Below are 16,214 nucleotides of genomic sequence, written 5' to 3'. Positions count from 1 at the left end.
AGTTTGCATCTAACTTTGTCAGATATCGTCGATTAACATTGATTGAAGCCCATTGAGGTCGATTGTCACTTTGTGTTGAGTGAAAATTTTCTAAGTCTATCTTTCTAATTTGGAGTCGAATTTCAACATTTCTCATATATTTGAGTGAGTTTGCATCTAACTTTGTCAGATATCGTCGATTAACATTGATTGAAGCCAATTGAGGTCAATTGTCACTTTGTGTTGAGTGAAAATTTTCTAAGTCTATCTTCCTAATTTAAAGTCGAATTTCAACATTTCTCATATATTTGAGTGAGTTTGCATCTTACTTTGTCAGATATCGTCGATTAACATTGATTGAAGCCAATTGAGGTCAATTGTCACTTTGTGTTGAGTGAAAATTTTCTAAGTCTATCTTCCTAATTTAAAGTCGAATTTCAACATTTCTCATATATTTGAGTGAGTTTGCATCTAACTTTGTCAGATATCGTCGATTAACATCCATTTTAGCCCATTGAGGTCGATTGTCACTTTGTGTTGAGTGAAAATTTTCTAAGTCTATCTTTCTAATTTGGAGTCGAATTTCAACATTTCTCATATATTTGAGTGAGTTTGCATCTAACTTTGTCAGATATCGTCGATTAACATTGATTGAAGCCAATTGAGGTCAATTGTCACTTTGTGTTGAGTGAAAATTTTCTAAGTCTATCTTCCTAATTTAAAGTCGAATTTCAACATTTCTCATATATTTGAGTGAGTTTGCATCTAACTTTGTCAGATATCGTCGATTAACATTGATTGAAGCCAATTGAGGTCGATTGTCACTTTGTGTTGAGTGAAAATTTTCTAAGTCTATCTTTCTAATTTGGAGTCGAATTTCAACATTTCTCATATATTTGAGTGAGTTTGCATCTTACTTTGTCAGATATCGTCGATTAACATTGATTGAAGCCAATTGAGGTCAATTGTCACTTTGTGTTGAGTGAAAATTTTCTAAGTCTATCTTCCTAATTTAAAGTCGAATTTCAAAATTTCTCATATATTTGAGTGAGTTTGCATCTAACTTTGTCAGATATCGTCGATTAACATTGATTGAAGCCAATTGAGGTCAATTGTCACTTTGTGTTGAGTGAAAATTTTCTAAGTCTATCTTCCTAATTTAAAGTCGAATTTCAACATTTCTCATATATTTGAGTGAGTTTGCATCTAACTTTGTCAGATATCGTCGATTAACATCCATTGAAGCCCATTGAGGTCGATTGTCACTTTGTGTTGAAAGAAAATTTTCTAAGTCTATCTTCCTAATTTGAAGTCGAATTTCAACATTTCTCATATATTTGAGTGAGTTTGCATCTAACTTTGTCAGATATCGTCGATTAACATTGATTGAAGCCAATTGAGGTCAATTGTCACTTTGTGTTGAGTGAAAATTTTCTAAGTCTATCTTCCTAATTTAAAGTCGAATTTCAACATTTCTCATATATTTGAGTGAGTTTGCATCTAACTTTGTCAGATATCGTCGATTAACATCCATTGAAGCCAATTGAGGTCGATTGTCACTTTGTGTTGAGTGAAAATTTTCTAAGTCCATCTTTCTAATTTGGAGTCGAATTTCAACATTTCTCATATATTTGAGTGAGTTTGCATCTTACTTTGTCAGATATCGTCGATTAACATTGATTGAAGCCAATTGAGGTCAATTGTCACTTTGTGTTGAGTGAAAATTTTCTAAGTCTATCTTCCTAATTTAAAGTCGAATTTCAACATTTCTCATATATTTGAGTGAGTTTGCATCTAACTTTGTCAGATATCGTCGATTAACATCCATTGAAGCCAATTGAGGTCGATTGTCACTTTGTGTTGAGTGAAAATTTTCTAAGTCTATCTTTCTAATTTGGAGTCGAATTTCAACATTTCTCATACATTTGAGTGAGTTTGCATCTTACTTTGTCAGATATCGTCGATTAACATTGATTGAAGCCAATTGAGGTCAATTGTCACTTTGTGTTGAGTGAAAATTTTCTAAGTCTATCTTCCTAATTTAAAGTCGAATTTCAACATTTCTCATATATTTGAGTGAGTTTGCATCTAACTTTGTCAGATATCGTCGATTAACATCCATTGAAGCCAATTGAGGTCGATTGTCACTTTGTGTTGAGTGAAAATTTTCTAAGTCTATCTTTCTAATTTGGAGTCGAATTTCAACATTTCTCATACATTTGAGTGAGTTTGCATCTTACTTTGTCAGATATCGTCGATTAACATTGATTGAAGCCAATTGAGGTCAATTGTCACTTTGTGTTGAGTGAAAATTTTCTAAGTCTATCTTTCTAATTTGGAGTCGAATTTCAACATTTCTCATATATTTGAGTGAGTTTGCATCTAACTTTGTCAGATATCGTCGATTAACATTGATTGAAGCCCATTGAGGTCGATTGTCACTTTGTGTTGAGTGAAAATTTTCTAAGTCTATCTTCCTAATTTAAAGTCGAATTTCAACATTTCTCATATATTTGAGTGAGTTTGCATCTAACTTTGTCAGATATCGTCGATTAACATCCATTGAAGCCCATTGAGGTCGATTGTCACTTTGTGTTGAAAGAAAATTTTCTAAGTCTATCTTCCTAATTTGAAGTCGAATTTCAACATTTCTCATATATTTGAGTGAGTTTGCATCTAACTTTGTCAGATATCGTCGATTAACATTGATTGAAGCCAATTGAGGTCAATTGTCACTTTGTGTTGAGTGAAAATTTTCTAAGTCTATCTTTCTAATTTGGAGTCGAATTTCAACATTTCTCATATATTTGAGTGAGTTTGCATCTAACTTTGTCAGATATCGTCGATTAACATTGATTGAAGCCAATTGAGGTCAATTGTCACTTTGTGTTGAGTGAAAATTTTCTAAGTCTATCTTCCTAATTTAAAGTCGAATTTCAACATTTCTCATATATTTGAGTGAGTTTGCATCTAACTTTGTCAGATATCGTCGATTAACATCCATTGAAGCCCATTGAGGTCGATTGTCACTTTGTGTTGAAAGAAAATTTTCTAAGTCTATCTTCCTAATTTGAAGTCGAATTTCAACATTTCTCATATATTTGAGTGAGTTTGCATCTAACTTTGTCAGATATCGTCGATTAACATTGATTGAAGCCAATTGAGGTCAATTGTCACTTTGTGTTGAGTGAAAATTTTCTAAGTCTATCTTCCTAATTTAAAGTCGAATTTCAACATTTCTTATATATTTGAGTGAGTTTGCATCTAACTTTGTCAGATATCGTCGATTAACATTGATTGAAGCCAATTGAGGTCAATTGTCACTTTGTGTTGAGTGAAAATTTTCTAAGTCTATCTTCCTAATTTAAAGTCGAATTTCAACATTTCTCATATATTTGAGTGAGTTTGCATCTAACTTTGTCAGATATCGTCGATTAACATTGATTGAAGCCAATTGAGGTCAATTGTCACTTTGTGTTGAGTGAAAATTTTCTAAGTCTATCTTCCTAATTTAAAGTCGAATTTCAACATTTCTCATATATTTGAGTGAGTTTGCATCTAACTTTGTCAGATATCGTCGATTAACATCCATTGAAGCCAATTGAGGTCGATTGTCACTTTGTGTTGAGTGAAAATTTTCTAAGTCTATCTTTCTAATTTGGAGTCGAATTTCAACATTTCTCATATATTTGAGTGAGTTTGCATCTTACTTTGTCAGATATCGTCGATTAACATTGATTGAAGCCAATTGAGGTCAATTGTCACTTTGTGTTGAGTGAAAATTTTCTAAGTCTATCTTCCTAATTTAAAGTCGAATTTCAACATTTCTCATATATTTGAGTGAGTTTGCATCTAACTTTGTCAGATATCGTCGATTAACATCCATTGAAGCCAATTGAGGTCGATTGTCACTTTGTGTTGAGTGAAAATTTTCTAAGTCTATCTTTCTAATTTGGAGTCGAATTTCAACATTTCTCATATATTTGAGTGAGTTTGCATCTTACTTTGTCAGATATCGTCGATTAACATTGATTGAAGCCAATTGAGGTCAATTGTCACTTTGTGTTGAGTGAAAATTTTCTAAGTCTATCTTCCTAATTTAAAGTCGAATTTCAACATTTCTCATATATTTGAGTGAGTTTGCATCTAACTTTGTCAGATATCGTCGATTAACATCCATTGAAGCCCATTGAGGTCGATTGTCACTTTGTGTTGAAAGAAAATTTTCTAAGTCTATCTTCCTAATTTGAAGTCGAATTTCAACATTTCTCATATATTTGAGTGAGTTTGCATCTAACTTTGTCAGATATCGTCGATTAACATTGATTGAAGCCAATTGAGGTCAATTGTCACTTTGTGTTGAGTGAAAATTTTCTAAGTCTATCTTCCTAATTTAAAGTCGAATTTCAACATTTCTTATATATTTGAGTGAGTTTGCATCTAACTTTGTCAGATATCGTCGATTAACATTGATTGAAGCCAATTGAGGTCAATTGTCACTTTGTGTTGAGTGAAAATTTTCTAAGTCTATCTTCCTAATTTAAAGTCGAATTTCAACATTTCTCATATATTTGAGTGAGTTTGCATCTAACTTTGTCAGATATCGTCGATTAACATTGATTGAAGCCAATTGAGGTCAATTGTCACTTTGTGTTGAGTGAAAATTTTCTAAGTCTATCTTCCTAATTTAAAGTCGAATTTCAACATTTCTCATATATTTGAGTGAGTTTGCATCTAACTTTGTCAGATATCGTCGATTAACATCCATTGAAGCCAATTGAGGTCGATTGTCACTTTGTGTTGAGTGAAAATTTTCTAAGTCTATCTTTCTAATTTGGAGTCGAATTTCAACATTTCTCATATATTTGAGTGAGTTTGCATCTTACTTTGTCAGATATCGTCGATTAACATTGATTGAAGCCAATTGAGGTCAATTGTCACTTTGTGTTGAGTGAAAATTTTCTAAGTCTATCTTCCTAATTTAAAGTCGAATTTCAACATTTCTCATATATTTGAGTGAGTTTGCATCTAACTTTGTCAGATATCGTCGATTAACATCCATTGAAGCCAATTGAGGTCGATTGTCACTTTGTGTTGAGTGAAAATTTTCTAAGTCTATCTTTCTAATTTGGAGTCGAATTTCAACATTTCTCATATATTTGAGTGAGTTTGCATCTTACTTTGTCAGATATCGTCGATTAACATTGATTGAAGCCAATTGAGGTCAATTGTCACTTTGTGTTGAGTGAAAATTTTCTAAGTCTATCTTCCTAATTTAAAGTCGAATTTCAACATTTCTCATATATTTGAGTGAGTTTGCATCTAACTTTGTCAGATATCGTCGATTAACATCCATTGAAGCCCATTGAGGTCGATTGTCACTTTGTGTTGAAAGAAAATTTTCTAAGTCTATCTTCCTAATTTGAAGTCGAATTTCAACATTTCTCATATATTTGAGTGAGTTTGCATCTAACTTTGTCAGATATCGTCGATTAACATCCATTGAAGCCCATTGAGGTCGATTGTCACTTTGTGTTGAGTGAAAATTTTCTAAGTCTATCTTTCTAATTTGGAGTCGAATTTCAACATTTCTCATATATTTGAGTGAGTTTGCATCTTACTTTGTCAGATATCGTCGATTAACATTGATTGAAGCCAATTGAGGTCAATTGTCACTTTGTGTTGAGTGAAAATTTTCTAAGTCTATCTTCCTAATTTAAAGTCGAATTTCAACATTTCTCATATATTTGAGTGAGTTTGCATCTAACTTTGTCAGATATCGTCGATTAACATCCATTGAAGCCCATTGAGGTCGATTGTCACTTTGTGTTGAAAGAAAATTTTCTAAGTCTATCTTCCTAATTTGAAGTCGAATTTCAACATTTCTCATATATTTGAGTGAGTTTGCATCTAACTTTGTCAGATATCGTCGATTAACATTGATTGAAGCCAATTGAGGTCAATTGTCACTTTGTGTTGAGTGAAAATTTTCTAAGTCTATCTTCCTAATTTAAAGTCGAATTTCAACATTTCTCATATATTTGAGTGAGTTTGCATCTAACTTTGTCAGATATCGTCGATTAACATCCATTGAAGCCCATTGAGGTCGATTGTCACTTTGTGTTGAAAGAAAATTTTCTAAGTCTATCTTCCTAATTTAAAGTCGAATTTCAACATTTCTCATATATTTGAGTGAGTTTGCATCTAACTTTGTCAGATATCGTCGATTAACATCCATTGAAGCCCATTGAGGTCGATTGTCACTTTGTGTTGAAAGAAAATTTTCTAAGTCTATCTTCCTAATTTGAAGTCGAATTTCAACATTTCTCATATATTTGAGTGAGTTTGCATCTAACTTTGTCAGATATCGTCGATTAACATTGATTGAAGCCAATTGAGGTCAATTGTCACTTTGTGTTGAGTGAAAATTTTCTAAGTCTATCTTCCTAATTTAAAGTCGAATTTCAACATTTCTTATATATTTGAGTGAGTTTGCATCTAACTTTGTCAGATATCGTCGATTAACATTGATTGAAGCCAATTGAGGTCAATTGTCACTTTGTGTTGAGTGAAAATTTTCTAAGTCTATCTTCCTAATTTAAAGTCGAATTTCAACATTTCTCATATATTTGAGTGAGTTTGCATCTAACTTTGTCAGATATCGTCGATTAACATTGATTGAAGCCAATTGAGGTCAATTGTCACTTTGTGTTGAGTGAAAATTTTCTAAGTCTATCTTCCTAATTTAAAGTCGAATTTCAACATTTCTCATATATTTGAGTGAGTTTGCATCTAACTTTGTCAGATATCGTCGATTAACATCCATTGAAGCCAATTGAGGTCGATTGTCACTTTGTGTTGAGTGAAAATTTTCTAAGTCTATCTTTCTAATTTGGAGTCGAATTTCAACATTTCTCATATATTTGAGTGAGTTTGCATCTTACTTTGTCAGATATCGTCAATTAACATTGATTGAAGCCAATTGAGGTCAATTGTCACTTTGTGTTGAGTGAAAATTTTCTAAGTCTATCTTCCTAATTTAAAGTCGAATTTCAACATTTCTCATATATTTGAGTGAGTTTGCATCTAACTTTGTCAGATATCGTCGATTAACATCCATTGAAGCCAATTGAGGTCGATTGTCACTTTGTGTTGAGTGAAAATTTTCTAAGTCTATCTTTCTAATTTGGAGTCGAATTTCAACATTTCTCATATATTTGAGTGAGTTTGCATCTTACTTTGTCAGATATCGTCGATTAACATTGATTGAAGCCAATTGAGGTCAATTGTCACTTTGTGTTGAGTGAAAATTTTCTAAGTCTATCTTCCTAATTTAAAGTCGAATTTCAACATTTCTCATATATTTGAGTGAGTTTGCATCTAACTTTGTCAGATATCGTCGATTAACATCCATTGAAGCCAATTGAGGTCGATTGTCACTTTGTGTTGAGTGAAAATTTTCTAAGTCTATCTTTCTAATTTGGAGTCGAATTTCAACATTTCTCATATATTTGAGTGAGTTTGCATCTAACTTTGTCAGATATCGTCGATTAACATTGATTGAAGCCCATTGAGGTCGATTGTCACTTTGTGTTGAGTGAAAATTTTCTAAGTCTATCTTTCTAATTTGGAGTCGAATTTCAACATTTCTCATATATTTGAGTGAGTTTGCATCTAACTTTGTCAGATATCGTCGATTAACATCCATTGAAGCCAATTGAGGTCGATTGTCACTTTGTGTTGAGTGAAAATTTTCTAAGTCTATCTTTCTAATTTGGAGTCGAATTTCAACATTTCTCATATATTTGAGTGAGTTTGCATCTAACTTTGTCAGATATCGTCGATTAACATTGATTGAAGCCCATTGAGGTCGATTGTCACTTTGTGTTGAGTGAAAATTTTCTAAGTCTATCTTTCTAATTTGGAGTCGAATTTCAACATTTCTCATATATTTGAGTGAGTTTGCATCTAACTTTGTCAGATATCGTCGATTAACATTGATTGAAGCCCATTGAGGTCGATTGTCACTTTGTGTTGAGTGAAAATTTTCTAAGTCTATCTTCCTAATTTAAAGTCGAATTTCAACATTTCTCATATATTTGAGTGAGTTTGCATCTAACTTTGTCAGATATCGTCGATTAACATCCATTTTAGCCCATTGAGGTCGATTGTCACTTTGTGTTGAGTGAAAATTTTCTAAGTCTATCTTTCTAATTTGGAGTCGAATTTCAACATTTCTCATATATTTGAGTGAGTTTGCATCTTACTTTGTCAGATATCGTCGATTAACATTGATTGAAGCCAATTGAGGTCAATTGTCACTTTGTGTTGAGTGAAAATTTTCTAAGTCTATCTTCCTAATTTAAAGTCGAATTTCAACATTTCTCATATATTTGAGTGAGTTTGCATCTAACTTTGTCAGATATCGTCGATTAACATCCATTTTAGCCCATTGAGGTCGATTGTCACTTTGTGTTGAGTGAAAATTTTCTAAGTCTATCTTTCTAATTTGGAGTCGAATTTCAACATTTCTCATATATTTGAGTGAGTTTGCATCTAACTTTGTCAGATATCGTCGATTAACATTGATTGAAGCCAATTGAGGTCAATTGTCACTTTGTGTTGAGTGAAAATTTTCTAAGTCTATCTTCCTAATTTAAAGTCGAATTTCAACATTTCTCATATATTTGAGTGAGTTTGCATCTAACTTTGTCAGATATCGTCGATTAACATCCATTGAAGCCCATTGAGGTCGATTGTCACTTTGTGTTGAAAGAAAATTTTCTAAGTCTATCTTCCTAATTTGAAGTCGAATTTCAACATTTCTCATATATTTGAGTGAGTTTGCATCTAACTTTGTCAGATATCGTCGATTAACATTGATTGAAGCCAATTGAGGTCAATTGTCACTTTGTGTTGAGTGAAAATTTTCTAAGTCTATCTTCCTAATTTAAAGTCGAATTTCAACATTTCTCATATATTTGAGTGAGTTTGCATCTAACTTTGTCAGATATCGTCGATTAACATCCATTGAAGCCAATTGAGGTCAATTGTCACTTTGTGTTGAGTGAAAATTTTCTAAGTCTATCTTCCTAATTTAAAGTCGAATTTCAACATTTCTCATATATTTGAGTGAGTTTGCATCTAACTTTGTCAGATATCGTCGATTAACATCCATTGAAGCCAATTGAGTTCGATTGGCACTTTGTGTTGAGTGAAAATTTTCTAAGTCTATCTTTCTAATTTGGAGTCGAATTTCAACATTTCTCATATATTTGAGTGAGTTTGCATCTTACTTTGTCAGATATCGTCGATTAACATTGATTGAAGCCAATTGAGGTCAATTGTCACTTTGTGTTGAGTGAAAATTTTCTAAGTCTATCTTCCTAATTTAAAGTCGAATTTCAACATTTCTCATATATTTGAGTGAGTTTGCATCTAACTTTGTCAGATATCGTCGATTAACATCCATTGAAGCCAATTGAGGTCGATTGTCACTTTGTGTTGAGTGAAAATTTTCTAAGTCTATCTTTCTAATTTGGAGTCGAATTTCAACATTTCTCATATATTTGAGTGAGTTTGCATCTTACTTTGTCAGATATCGTCGATTAACATTGATTGAAGCCAATTGAGGTCAATTGTCACTTTGTGTTGAGTGAAAATTTTCTAAGTCTATCTTCCTAATTTAAAGTCGAATTTCAACATTTCTCATATATTTGAGTGAGTTTGCATCTAACTTTGTCAGATATCGTCGATTAACATCCATTGAAGCCAATTGAGGTCGATTGTCACTTTGTGTTGAGTGAAAATTTTCTAAGTCTATCTTTCTAATTTGGAGTCGAATTTCAACATTTCTCATATATTTGAGTGAGTTTGCATCTAACTTTGTCAGATATCGTCGATTAACATTGATTGAAGCCCATTGAGGTCGATTGTCACTTTGTGTTGAGTGAAAATTTTCTAAGTCTATCTTCCTAATTTAAAGTCGAATTTCAACATTTCTCATATATTTGAGTGAGTTTGCATCTAACTTTGTCAGATATCGTCGATTAACATCCATTGAAGCCAATTGAGGTCGATTGTCACTTTGTGTTGAGTGAAAATTTTCTAAGTCTATCTTTCTAATTTGGAGTCGAATTTCAACATTTCTCATATATTTGAGTGAGTTTGCATCTTACTTTGTCAGATATCGTCGATTAACATTGATTGAAGCCAATTGAGGTCAATTGTCACTTTGTGTTGAGTGAAAATTTTCTAAGTCTATCTTCCTAATTTAAAGTCGAATTTCAACATTTCTCATATATTTGAGTGAGTTTGCATCTAACTTTGTCAGATATCGTCGATTAACATCCATTGAAGCCAATTGAGGTCGATTGTCACTTTGTGTTGAGTGAAAATTTTCTAAGTCTATCTTTCTAATTTGGAGTCGAATTTCAACATTTCTCATATATTTGAGTGAGTTTGCATCTAACTTTGTCAGATATCGTCGATTAACATTGATTGAAGCCCATTGAGGTCGATTGTCACTTTGTGTTGAGTGAAAATTTTCTAAGTCTATCTTTCTAATTTGGAGTCGAATTTCAACATTTCTCATATATTTGAGTGAGTTTGCATCTAACTTTGTCAGATATCGTCGATTAACATCCATTGAAGCCAATTGAGGTCGATTGTCACTTTGTGTTGAGTGAAAATTTTCTAAGTCTATCTTTCTAATTTGGAGTCGAATTTCAACATTTCTCATATATTTGAGTGAGTTTGCATCTAACTTTGTCAGATATCGTCGATTAACATTGATTGAAGCCCATTGAGGTCGATTGTCACTTTGTGTTGAGTGAAAATTTTCTAAGTCTATCTTTCTAATTTGGAGTCGAATTTCAACATTTCTCATATATTTGAGTGAGTTTGCATCTAACTTTGTCAGATATCGTCGATTAACATTGATTGAAGCCCATTGAGGTCGATTGTCACTTTGTGTTGAGTGAAAATTTTCTAAGTCTATCTTCCTAATTTAAAGTCGAATTTCAACATTTCTCATATATTTGAGTGAGTTTGCATCTAACTTTGTCAGATATCGTCGATTAACATCCATTTTAGCCCATTGAGGTCGATTGTCACTTTGTGTTGAGTGAAAATTTTCTAAGTCTATCTTTCTAATTTGGAGTCGAATTTCAACATTTCTCATATATTTGAGTGAGTTTGCATCTTACTTTGTCAGATATCGTCGATTAACATTGATTGAAGCCAATTGAGGTCAATTGTCACTTTGTGTTGAGTGAAAATTTTCTAAGTCTATCTTCCTAATTTAAAGTCGAATTTCAACATTTCTCATATATTTGAGTGAGTTTGCATCTAACTTTGTCAGATATCGTCGATTAACATCCATTTTAGCCCATTGAGGTCGATTGTCACTTTGTGTTGAGTGAAAATTTTCTAAGTCTATCTTTCTAATTTGGAGTCGAATTTCAACATTTCTCATATATTTGAGTGAGTTTGCATCTAACTTTGTCAGATATCGTCGATTAACATTGATTGAAGCCAATTGAGGTCAATTGTCACTTTGTGTTGAGTGAAAATTTTCTAAGTCTATCTTCCTAATTTAAAGTCGAATTTCAACATTTCTCATATATTTGAGTGAGTTTGCATCTAACTTTGTCAGATATCGTCGATTAACATCCATTGAAGCCCATTGAGGTCGATTGTCACTTTGTGTTGAAAGAAAATTTTCTAAGTCTATCTTCCTAATTTGAAGTCGAATTTCAACATTTCTCATATATTTGAGTGAGTTTGCATCTAACTTTGTCAGATATCGTCGATTAACATTGATTGAAGCCAATTGAGGTCAATTGTCACTTTGTGTTGAGTGAAAATTTTCTAAGTCTATCTTCCTAATTTAAAGTCGAATTTCAACATTTCTCATATATTTGAGTGAGTTTGCATCTAACTTTGTCAGATATCGTCGATTAACATCCATTGAAGCCAATTGAGGTCAATTGTCACTTTGTGTTGAGTGAAAATTTTCTAAGTCTATCTTCCTAATTTAAAGTCGAATTTCAACATTTCTCATATATTTGAGTGAGTTTGCATCTAACTTTGTCAGATATCGTCGATTAACATCCATTGAAGCCAATTGAGTTCGATTGGCACTTTGTGTTGAGTGAAAATTTTCTAAGTCTATCTTTCTAATTTGGAGTCGAATTTCAACATTTCTCATATATTTGAGTGAGTTTGCATCTTACTTTGTCAGATATCGTCGATTAACATTGATTGAAGCCAATTGAGGTCAATTGTCACTTTGTGTTGAGTGAAAATTTTCTAAGTCTATCTTCCTAATTTAAAGTCGAATTTCAACATTTCTCATATATTTGAGTGAGTTTGCATCTAACTTTGTCAGATATCGTCGATTAACATCCATTGAAGCCAATTGAGGTCGATTGTCACTTTGTGTTGAGTGAAAATTTTCTAAGTCTATCTTTCTAATTTGGAGTCGAATTTCAACATTTCTCATATATTTGAGTGAGTTTGCATCTTACTTTGTCAGATATCGTCGATTAACATTGATTGAAGCCAATTGAGGTCAATTGTCACTTTGTGTTGAGTGAAAATTTTCTAAGTCTATCTTCCTAATTTAAAGTCGAATTTCAACATTTCTCATATATTTGAGTGAGTTTGCATCTAACTTTGTCAGATATCGTCGATTAACATCCATTGAAGCCAATTGAGGTCGATTGTCACTTTGTGTTGAGTGAAAATTTTCTAAGTCTATCTTTCTAATTTGGAGTCGAATTTCAACATTTCTCATATATTTGAGTGAGTTTGCATCTAACTTTGTCAGATATCGTCGATTAACATTGATTGAAGCCCATTGAGGTCGATTGTCACTTTGTGTTGAGTGAAAATTTTCTAAGTCTATCTTCCTAATTTAAAGTCGAATTTCAACATTTCTCATATATTTGAGTGAGTTTGCATCTAACTTTGTCAGATATCGTCGATTAACATCCATTTTAGCCCATTGAGGTCGATTGTCACTTTGTGTTGAGTGAAAATTTTCTAAGTCTATCTTTCTAATTTGGAGTCGAATTTCAACATTTCTCATATATTTGAGTGAGTTTGCATCTAACTTTGTCAGATATCGTCGATTAACATTGATTGAAGCCAATTGAGGTCAATTGTCACTTTGTGTTGAGTGAAAATTTTCTAAGTCTATCTTCCTAATTTAAAGTCGAATTTCAACATTTCTCATATATTTGAGTGAGTTTGCATCTAACTTTGTCAGATATCGTCGATTAACATCCATTGAAGCCCATTGAGGTCGATTGTCACTTTGTGTTGAAAGAAAATTTTCTAAGTCTATCTTCCTAATTTGAAGTCGAATTTCAACATTTCTCATATATTTGAGTGAGTTTGCATCTAACTTTGTCAGATATCGTCGATTAACATTGATTGAAGCCAATTGAGGTCAATTGTCACTTTGTGTTGAGTGAAAATTTTCTAAGTCTATCTTTCTAATTTGGAGTCGAATTTCAACATTTCTCATATATTTGAGTGAGTTTGCATCTAACTTTGTCAGATATCGTCGATTAACATTGATTGAAGCCAATTGAGGTCAATTGTCACTTTGTGTTGAGTGAAAATTTTCTAAGTCTATCTTCCTAATTTAAAGTCGAATTTCAACATTTCTCATATATTTGAGTGAGTTTGCATCTAACTTTGTCAGATATCGTCGATTAACATCCATTGAAGCCCATTGAGGTCGATTGTCACTTTGTGTTGAAAGAAAATTTTCTAAGTCTATCTTCCTAATTTGAAGTCGAATTTCAACATTTCTCATATATTTGAGTGAGTTTGCATCTAACTTTGTCAGATATCGTCGATTAACATTGATTGAAGCCAATTGAGGTCAATTGTCACTTTGTGTTGAGTGAAAATTTTCTAAGTCTATCTTCCTAATTTAAAGTCGAATTTCAACATTTCTCATATATTTGAGTGAGTTTGCATCTAACTTTGTCAGATATCGTCGATTAACATTGATTGAAGCCAATTGAGGTCAATTGTCACTTTGTGTTGAGTGAAAATTTTCTAAGTCTATCTTCCTAATTTAAAGTCGAATTTCAACATTTCTCATATATTTGAGTGAGTTTGCATCTAACTTTGTCAGATATCGTCGATTAACATTGATTGAAGCCAATTGAGGTCAATTGTCACTTTGTGTTGAGTGAAAATTTTCTAAGTCTATCTTCCTAATTTAAAGTCGAATTTCAACATTTCTCATATATTTGAGTGAGTTTGCATCTAACTTTGTCAGATATCGTCGATTAACATCCATTGAAGCCAATTGAGGTCGATTGTCACTTTGTGTTGAGTGAAAATTTTCTAAGTCTATCTTTCTAATTTGGAGTCGAATTTCAACATTTCTCATATATTTGAGTGAGTTTGCATCTTACTTTGTCAGATATCGTCGATTAACATTGATTGAAGCCAATTGAGGTCAATTGTCACTTTGTGTTGAGTGAAAATTTTCTAAGTCTATCTTCCTAATTTAAAGTCGAATTTCAACATTTCTCATATATTTGAGTGAGTTTGCATCTAACTTTGTCAGATATCGTCGATTAACATCCATTGAAGCCAATTGAGGTCGATTGTCACTTTGTGTTGAGTGAAAATTTTCTAAGTCTATCTTTCTAATTTGGAGTCGAATTTCAACATTTCTCATATATTTGAGTGAGTTTGCATCTTACTTTGTCAGATATCGTCGATTAACATTGATTGAAGCCAATTGAGGTCAATTGTCACTTTGTGTTGAGTGAAAATTTTCTAAGTCTATCTTCCTAATTTAAAGTCGAATTTCAACATTTCTCATATATTTGAGTGAGTTTGCATCTAACTTTGTCAGATATCGTCGATTAACATCCATTGAAGCCAATTGAGGTCGATTGTCACTTTGTGTTGAGTGAAAATTTTCTAAGTCTATCTTTCTAATTTGGAGTCGAATTTCAACATTTCTCATATATTTGAGTGAGTTTGCATCTAACTTTGTCAGATATCGTCGATTAACATTGATTGAAGCCCATTGAGGTCGATTGTCACTTTGTGTTGAGTGAAAATTTTCTAAGTCTATCTTCCTAATTTAAAGTCGAATTTCAACATTTCTCATATATTTGAGTGAGTTTGCATCTAACTTTGTCAGATATCGTCGATTAACATTGATTGAAGCCAATTGAGGTCAATTGTCACTTTGTGTTGAGTGAAAATTTTCTAAGTCTATCTTCCTAATTTAAAGTCGAATTTCAACATTTCTCATATATTTGAGTGAGTTTGCATCTAACTTTGTCAGATATCGTCGATTAACATCCATTGAAGCCAATTGAGGTCGATTGTCACTTTGTGTTGAGTGAAAATTTTCTAAGTCTATCTTTCTAATTTGGAGTCGAATTTCAACATTTCTCATATATTTGAGTGAGTTTGCATCTTACTTTGTCAGATATCGTCGATTAACATTGATTGAAGCCAATTGAGGTCAATTGTCACTTTGTGTTGAGTGAAAATTTTCTAAGTCTATCTTCCTAATTTAAAGTCGAATTTCAACATTTCTCATATATTTGAGTGAGTTTGCATCTAACTTTGTCAGATATCGTCGATTAACATCCATTGAAGCCAATTGAGGTCGATTGTCACTTTGTGTTGAGTGAAAATTTTCTAAGTCTATCTTTCTAATTTGGAGTCGAATTTCAACATTTCTCATATATTTGAGTGAGTTTGCATCTTACTTTGTCAGATATCGTCGATTAACATTGATTGAAGCCAATTGAGGTCAATTGTCACTTTGTGTTGAGTGAAAATTTTCTAAGTCTATCTTCCTAATTTAAAGTCGAATTTCAACATTTCTCATATATTTGAGTGAGTTTGCATCTAACTTTGTCAGATATCGTCGATTAACATCCATTGAAGCCAATTGAGGTCGATTGTCACTTTGTGTTGAGTGAAAATTTTCTAAGTCTATCTTTCTAATTTGGAGTCGAATTTCAACATTTCTCATATATTTGAGTGAGTTTGCATCTAACTTTGTCAGATATCGTCGATTAACATTGATTGAAGCCCATTGAGGTCGATTGTCACTTTGTGTTGAGTGAAAATTTTCTAAGTCTATCTTCCTAATTTAAAGTCGAATTTCAACATTTCTCATATATTTGAGTGAGTTTGCATCTAACTTTGTCAGATATCGTCGATTAACATCCATT

Source organism: Diorhabda carinulata, unplaced genomic scaffold (assembly GCF_026250575.1).
Source record: "Diorhabda carinulata isolate Delta unplaced genomic scaffold, icDioCari1.1 Dcau_14, whole genome shotgun sequence".
Lineage (NCBI taxonomy): Eukaryota > Metazoa > Arthropoda > Insecta > Coleoptera > Chrysomelidae > Diorhabda > Diorhabda carinulata.
This window is presented reverse-complemented; position numbering follows the sequence as displayed.